This window comes from Papaver somniferum, unplaced genomic scaffold (genome assembly GCF_003573695.1).
Source record: "Papaver somniferum cultivar HN1 unplaced genomic scaffold, ASM357369v1 unplaced-scaffold_118, whole genome shotgun sequence".
In the NCBI taxonomy this organism is placed as follows: domain Eukaryota; kingdom Viridiplantae; phylum Streptophyta; class Magnoliopsida; order Ranunculales; family Papaveraceae; genus Papaver; species Papaver somniferum.
In genome coordinates, this window is record NW_020620825.1 from 16,542,510 (window position 1) to 16,551,173 (window position 8,664).

Below are 8,664 nucleotides of genomic sequence, written 5' to 3' on the forward strand. Positions count from 1 at the left end.
TTAATAGGCTAGTTTTGTTTATAGAGGAATTTAAGAAAATTAAGAGAACTAATCATTGAAAGTGGTCCTCATGACACTTGTCAATAAAAGAAGTTAAGTGAAATAGTCCACATGACACTTGTCATCAAAAGAACTTAATAAAAAAGTAGTCCCAGAAAATTAAAATAATATTTGACTTTCCCAATTAAAAAATCAGCTTATTTTTTTGAAACATTTATTTATAGAAACCAGTCTATTAAAAAGGAACGGAGGGAGTAATAATAATAATAATAAAAAACGGGCTCCTAGCTCAGCTGGTCATCCCCGTTCCCCAAAGTTTCATGCGCTCCAGGAGGTCCCAGGTTCAAGCCCCCAATGACGTAATATTGCAGGAATTAACATGGACAGTAGAGTTAGCTTTCCCCCTGTGACACAATCTCAGCTCTCCCTCCCGTTTCGGCTCCCTTGGCTAGGTTACCCATGAGGCTCGCTGGTAGGTTAGCACGGCAACCTGTTCAATTCATGTAGTAGTGCGTTGTTGGAGCTTAGCTTGTTAGGCTTCCAACTAGTTAATGTAATACTCTTTATTCTAATAATAATAATAAACGGGCACCTAGCTCAGCTGGTCATCCCTGTTTCCCAAAGTTTCATGCGTTCAAGGAGGTCCCAGGTTCGAGTCCCCAATGACGTAATATTGCAGGAATTAACATGGACGGTAGAGTTAGCTTGTTCCCCTTGTGACACAATCTCAACCCCCCTCCCGCTTCAGCTCCTTTGACTAGGTTACCCATGAGGCTCGTTGGTAGGTTAGCACGGTAACCTGTTCAATTCATGTAGTAGTGTGTTGTTGAGCTTTCTTAGCTTGCACTGATCTTCAACTTTTTCTAGTCGATTGGGCAGTTATCACCATGCCAAGAGGACGGACACGTTCTTCTTCTTCTCAGCCTGTAACAACATCCTCTCCTCCTGCGCTTAATGTCGTGTCTGCATCTCAACCTCATCGTAGTTTAACCTCCATCCCTCCTGATGATGGCCGCATTCACTGCCCTTTCAAAAACCACGACGACTGCAACGATGGGACTAATGGAAAGGGATATGTTCGTAGTTCGTTTCAGAGACATCTTACTGACAGGCACTTCCCATCAGAACAAGCAAAACAGCAATGCGGAGATCGTCTGGCAACTGACAGGGTTACTTACATTGCGTGGGAAAAAGTATTGCAACAATTGCACAGTTGGTTATGCAGTCATTGTATGGTCTTACACGCCTCCTGCAAACATGGTAACAACATCATCCCTGGACCATCCAATGGGGACACTGTGAATTTTCTCATCTCAGACATACCAAAGCCCTCAACGGCAGTCACTAATACTCCATCTCCATCTACATCCTCAGATGTCCAGTTTGAGTCCCTCTCTTTGGAGTTACTGAACAAAGTTTTTCAGAGACAATTCATCGTTATTTCTTCAATCCTTGCACCGTGCAGGCTGATGTTTTCCAGGACCCTTAAATCTTGCCTAGATGCAGTAATTTCTAACCCAAGGGAGATATCTCACTGGATTAAACTTCTTCTGCTGCCAATATGCACCCTAAACCGATATACTCCCAGGAATGCATCAGAGGAACGTTCAGGGACAAGGAAAAGATTACAGGATACTTCAATTAACCAAGCTTTGGTAACTTGGCGTGACCCAAATGGTTGTCTTACTTTGATCAACACAATGCTGGACCAACCTAAACGATGTCAGTTGAGCAAGCCTAAGAGCAAACAAGCTCAGATCTGTGCAAACCTAGATGCTTGCCGCAAGAAACTCTCGGATGGACACTACGCTGCAGCATTCAAGGTTTTGGGATCAGATGGTGTGGCTGCATTCACAGTAGATACACTTACAGAACTATAGCGTAAACACCCTCCGGCTCCTCCACCAACGATCCCGGCTGAAGCCATTCAGTGTGATGCCATTTCAGTTGATCATGTGTCTGTGCTCAAGGCAATCAAAGTTTTCCCCAAAGGAACCTCCTGTAGATGAGACGGGTTACGTTCTCAACATCTCCTTGACGCCATGAGCGGCTCAGCAAATGCAGTAGCGGATGATTTACTTAATTCTGTAACCAAGGTGGTTAATTTGTGGTTAGCTGGCAACTGCCCATCTGTACTTGGAGAATTTATATCAAACGCTCCTCTAACTCCCCTGCAAAATCCTGGTGGTGGCATTCGTCCTATTGCCATAGGTACTGACAGGTCCGAAAAGGGGTATAGAAATGAAGCGTAATGGAAACGGGCCTACAGTAATACCGCAAGTGCACGGTCGTCAGTTGTAGCTCGTGCAAGTACGGGTCGATCCACAGAGATCGGGTGTGTTTCGGAAATGTGTCTTAGCTAATTGGGTTCCTAAATTTGCTTTGGGCTTAGAAGCCCTTTGGAAGTGTTGGGCTTAATGTACTATTGGGTTTGTTCTTAATAAAAGGAACTGAGCTTGGGCTCAGTTTGTTCTTTTGAAATACAAATGGGCTTTGGCCTTTGAGTTTAGGCTTATGGAATAAGCCCACAAGTTGGTTGCATTGGATTGGGCCTTACTGAATTTGGGCTTCAGTTGTCTAGAACAAATGGGCTTTGGTTTTAAACAAATAGGCTTTGGTTAAGCCCACAGATGACTGAATTGGGCTTCAGTCTGAAGTGAGCCTTGGGCTTAACTGTATTGGGCTTAGCTATTGAACTAGGCCTTTTGGGCTTTGGAGTAGCAAGAACTGGACTTGGCTTGGCAGCTGCAAGGGCAATGCACAACAGGAGCAGGTGCACAGCAAGGATTGCAGCAGCAGCTTCAGCAGCAATGGGAAGAGAACAATGCAGCAAAGGAGTTGCAGCAGACAACAGCAACAGCACTAGCAGGGGAAGCAACAGCAACTGCAGACAACAGAAGCAGTGCCCAGCACAAGGCCAAGAAGACAGCAACTCTGTTGCTGCAACAGCAGTGGAATAAGAGAAGGGAGCTGCAGCAGCAAAGAAAAGAAGGCAGCAGCAGTATTGTACAACAGCTGCACAAGCAGGGGAAGCAACAGCAGTAGAAGAAAATGCAGACAAGCAACAGAGTTGCAGGGCATGGAAGAACTGGCAGCACCAGATAAGAAAACAGCAGTAAGGGAAGCAACAAGAAACCAAGTAGCAGCAGCACAAGGCAGTGCACAGCACAATGCAAAGATGGAGTGTAAACAATGGCAAGTAGCAGGAACCAAAAATCACATAAACCAAGGCTGTTAGCCAAGGGCAGGGAGGAGAAGAAGCTAACAAGGCTAAGGCATTCTAAGGCATATCAATGGAATGGGAGGAGAATTAGCTTGCTATGAGCACTAATTTCCTCCCATTGCACAATCACAACAATGCACTAGAGTTAAGCAATTACACAAGGAATGGCAAGAAAATCAGCTTGCTTTGAGCACTGATTTCTTGCCATTACACAATTAGTTCAAAGCCTCACTGATGTATCTAACCTAGCATTCCTTCAAATGTAACATCAAGTTTAACATAAAAATTAACAGTGAACTAACACTAACCTAAACAGAATACTATCACACATTTAAACCACAAACATACACATCAACATTGACAGTGCATTAACAAGAGCACATTTAACAGGAACAATACACTAACAGTAACAATACACAAACAAACATTTAACAATGCAAGCTAACATGACAGCAGGTGCAATTAAGGGTGAAAATACAACTAACAGTTGAAACTGAAATTTAACAAGAACATCAAAAACTAACAGTGCAATGAAATACCTAACCCAAATTGGGTGGAAGCTTGGCTAGTCCAAGAACAAGTTTTTCTCATCACACATCAGTCCTATTTATACCCAAATTAGCAAATTAGGGTTTACACCCATTTTCCCCAAATCAGAAAATTAGGGCAATTTTAAATTACATAAAATTTGCTTACATTCTCCCAAAATTGGCTCGACCCATGCTTTGGGTATGTCCCCTCTGCTCTTCTGATGCTTTTCCAGCCCTCAATTGTGTCTTCTCCTCGCTGTTGGTGAAACCTAGCTTCTCACTGTTCTAGCTTGTAGCACCTAGTTAGATGCTAGAAACGAGACTAGGGAGAGACTTGGGATGGAGTGGTGATGGTGGAACTCGAGGTGATGGTGTGGTGGTGGTGTAGGCGACAGCGGCAGAGAGGGGAGGTGGTGTTGCAGAGCTCTGCAACTTTTTGGGAAGGAGGGGAAGAAGAGCTCGATGGGATTAGGATTAGGGGTTGTTTGGTTGGGAATAGGGTATGTGTTGCTATGGTGTGAGGCGGAGACCTCAAGTTTAGATGTTGGCGAATCTGAGATGTTGGATCATTGGATCGGAGTGGAATCGAACGGATAGATGGAAGGATGTGTGAAGCGACCGTCGGATTCTGAGGATTGATCTGATGGCTGAGAACGGAGGCGCTTTTGTGTGTAGAAAATGAGGTTGTGCGCACCATTCTTCGCGGCTTCCTTGCGTAATTTCTCCCGGCTTTTCACTACTTTTCTGCTCTTTTCGCTCCACGACTCATCCGAACTTTATTTATTACCTAAAAATGCAAAATTAATTAATAAAAATATTTATTCTTGAAAACAATGAAAATACAGAATATGGGATAAAATGTAGAATTAATGCGCAAAAGATGAGTTAAAAAGCCAACAAAAAGGGATAAATATATACAATATTTGGCACTCATCAGGTACCATTTGGAGGAGATTGGTATCCAAACTGGCTGCCACAAAGGTAGGGAAAGAAATGTCGTCGTTCCTCGGAGATTATCAGTTTGGCGTTGGGGTCCCATGCGGCGGTGAAAGCATCCTTCACGTAGTCAACAGGCTACTGGACATCAAAGGCAATAGTTCATACACCACCATGTTACTCACTGATTTCATGAATGCATTTAACATGGTGGATCGTACTGCACTAATTTAGAAGGTGAGGTTACACTGCCCAGCTTTGTCTCGATGGGTCGAATTCTGCTATGCGTCTCCGTCCAGGTTATATTATAAGGATTCCATCCTCTCCTCGGCACAAGGGGTCCAACTGGGAGACCCCCTTGGACTCTTACTATTCGCTCTCACACTGCACCCCGTTTTGAAGAACATTGCAACCAAGTGCAAACTGGACTTACAGGCGTGGCGCTTAGACGACGGCACGATCATTGGTAACACCCTAGAAGTTTCTAAAGCTCTACAGATCATTAAGGAGAAAGGTACCATTCGAGGTCTACATCTCAATATTCACAAAACGGAGGTATTCTGGCCTAACGCAGATCCCCGGAGCTGCAACAAAGACGTTTTCCCACATGACATTGGAAGGTCAACAGCCGGAGTCAAACTACTAGGTGGCCCGGTTAGCCTAAACCTACATTTCTGCAAAGACATGGTATCCCAACGAGTCGAGAAGACTATCCACCTTATGAACATGGTGAAAAAGCTGAAAGACCTCCAGTGCGATCTATTATTGTTGCGCAACTGTGTAGGAGTCTCTAAATTGTACTTCACAATGCGCATGACAGCACCAGTTGCTGTTGAGCATGCTGCCTCTCGCTATGATGACTCCCTTTATCAATACCTTCGGCTGTTAATTACAGCAGATGGCTCCTGTTTTGGCCCAATTCAGTTCCGGTTGGCGACGCTTCATATCAAAGACGAAGGCCTGGGAGTCTACACGATGTGTGACACGTCTAAATATTGCTACCTTTCCTCACAGTTCCAGATGCATACGGTCCAAAGAACCATATTGCAACAGGTTGAAACTTCAGGACCGAGTGAAACTTCACAGCTAGCCCTGCAGACATACAATCAGGTATGCGGAACTCAGTCTCCTCCTCTTAGCTTTGATATTACAGCCCCCTACCCATGCATTCCATGCATTCGTTGGCTTTAAAATATTTTGAAGCTATCAAGAAACCGATCCCCACGGCCTATACCATGTCTGTGAAAGACAATGTGCTTTGGCAGAGTAACAAAATCAAGCATGCACAGGACTACCTACTGGCAATACCCATCAGCGGCTTAAACCAAACAATCAGCCCTCGTCATTTCATATGCGTCCTCAGCTACCGTTACGGCATCCCCCTATTCGAAGCAGGAAGTCGATGTTCTTGTTGCAACAGAGAAATGGACATATACGGGGACCATGCACTACATTGTGCCAGTGAGGTCGGGCTTAAATTTCGCCATGATCTTGTACGGGATATCTTTGTCGACGTCTGTTTTAAGGCTGGTATTTCGGCAAGGAAAGAAGCGTCACTAGGTCTCTCTTCAGGGACTACCACTATGCTACCCGCGGATTTGTTGGTGTACAGTTGGATCAACAGCAAGGATACATGTTTCGACATCACAGGTATGTTTCCTTTCACGAGTGACATTCGTTATTTTGCACCCGGTCAGGCAATTTCAAAGGCTATCCTTCGCAAACACAACAAGTATCTCGCTACTTGTGAAGCAAATGGATATGAGCTGGGTATTTTAGCTTTCACCATACTAGGTGAACTTGGGGAAGACACTACCATATTCTTAAAGAGATTGAAGAACTTCCTGGCTAACAATGATGCTAGAGACTCTAGCAACTTTCTTTTTCATAGAATTGGCATTGCAATCCAAAAGGGTGTTGGCGCCCAGTTGGTAGCTCGACTACCAACAAAATCTGTATGAACATTGTTTATTTCCAATAATAATAACAATAATAAACGGGCACCTAGCTCAGCTAGTCATCCCTGTTTCCCAAAGTTTCATGCGTTCCAGGAGGTCCCAGGTTCGAGCCCCCAATGGCGTAATATTACAGGAATTAACATGGAAGGTAGAGTTACCTTGCCCCCCTTGTGACACAATCTCAGCCCCCCTATCCGAGGTCCCAGGTTCGAGTTCCAGATGGCGCAATATTACAGAGTTTGACATGGAATGTGGAGTTAGCTTGCCCCCCTTGCGACGACATTAGCCACACTATCCGCTTCGGCTCCCTCGGCTTTGTTCCTCATGAGGCTCGCTGGTAGGCTAGCACGGCAACCTGTTCAACTATTGTAGTATTACGTTGCTTGGATCTTAGCTTGTTAGGCTTCCAATTAGTTAATTATGTAGTAGTAATAATAATAATAATAATAATAATAATAATAATAAGGGGCGCAACTTAGGCAGTTTTCTTTTCCATAGGTTGGGTATCATTATTCAGAAATGTATCGGGGGGGAACTTGTTGCACATCTCCCGGCCAAATCTTTGTAAATTACTATTAGTTTTCTTTGTTATTCACTTATTTCAAGCAAGTATTATCGGGGAATGTTACTCCATTTCTATCATTTCTTACCTGGTTAAATTGGGGCATATGGATTTCTTCATCTACCCAATAGAGAACGATAAGGGGTGTCTAAAGTGTATTAAAATACTAGATTACATTCTTAATGATTCTTAAAACAATTTCTAAAATCTAAATCATTTATATTAACAATCATTTGTATTAACAATCTTCAATCAAAAATTATAACCCAATTCATCGACAAAAAAAAAACTAAAACCTAATCACAAACAACAATTTAATTCTCTATTTTTTGGTTTTTGAAAAAAAATCGGCGATAAACAAATTCGAATGATTGAGTTAATTCCCTTTAATCCGTTCCTTTAGAGATCAACAACGATTTAAGCATGAATCTCTGAAATTTCGTCATCTATTTTTTTGAAAAATCAACCCAGAATCGGTTTATGTGTGCCCTAGAATGAAGCTATTCTAGTTGATGTTATCAGGAATCGGTTTTTGGAGTACACATACATAAACCGATTCTGAGTCAAAGTTTGGATTTGTAGAGAATCAATAATCGGTCTTTATGTGCCTCACATATAAACCGATTATGTGAAATATCAAGTCTTCTGTATTTTTTTTGCTAGAATCGGATTATGTGAAAGGCCACATAAACCGATTCTGGTTAACCCATTTTTTTCTTCTAGTTAATACTCGATTTCAGTTCGAGTACAAGTGAAAATAGTGTTATACCCGAATTGAAAATGCGTATGATTTTGCATCCAACTTGAAAACGAGTATAATTTTATACTCGAATTTGAAAACGAGTATGACTTCTCAAACGATTTGAAAATGAGTATGAAATCATACTCATTCCTAACTCGAGTATATGTATCGAGTAGAGTAAATGATAGTTGTATTTGATGTTTAACAACACATAATTTCCCGATTAAAAAGAAAAAAGTTACCAGAATCGGTTTATGTTCATGTCCTTATAAACCGATTATGGATAATCGGTTGATTCATGTCTATATAAACCGATTCTGGGTAAAAGCAAATTTCAAAAAAAATTCGTATGTTTTTGAAGTTACAATCGGTTGATACTAATGTGAACATAGACCGATTCTTGGTTGGTGTTCTTAAAAAAAAATTCAAATTTTTAATTTTTTTCATGTTTAGATGATTCATTAACACAAGTTAATTTCACATCTAACACGATTTTTTACTAATAATCAACTAAATTAACGCTAAGTAATCAAGGACAAATTAGCCATTAACTAAATAGTTGGATAAGGGGTTTCTAGAGATTACTTCTTAATGACCCTTTTTGTTTTTTAGTCATAGGCCCCAATTAATCACCATAGGCCCCAATTTATCCAGGATTTCTTAGATTAAGTTTATAGTAGAAGAATTCCATCCACCATCTTGCATGCGAGCTC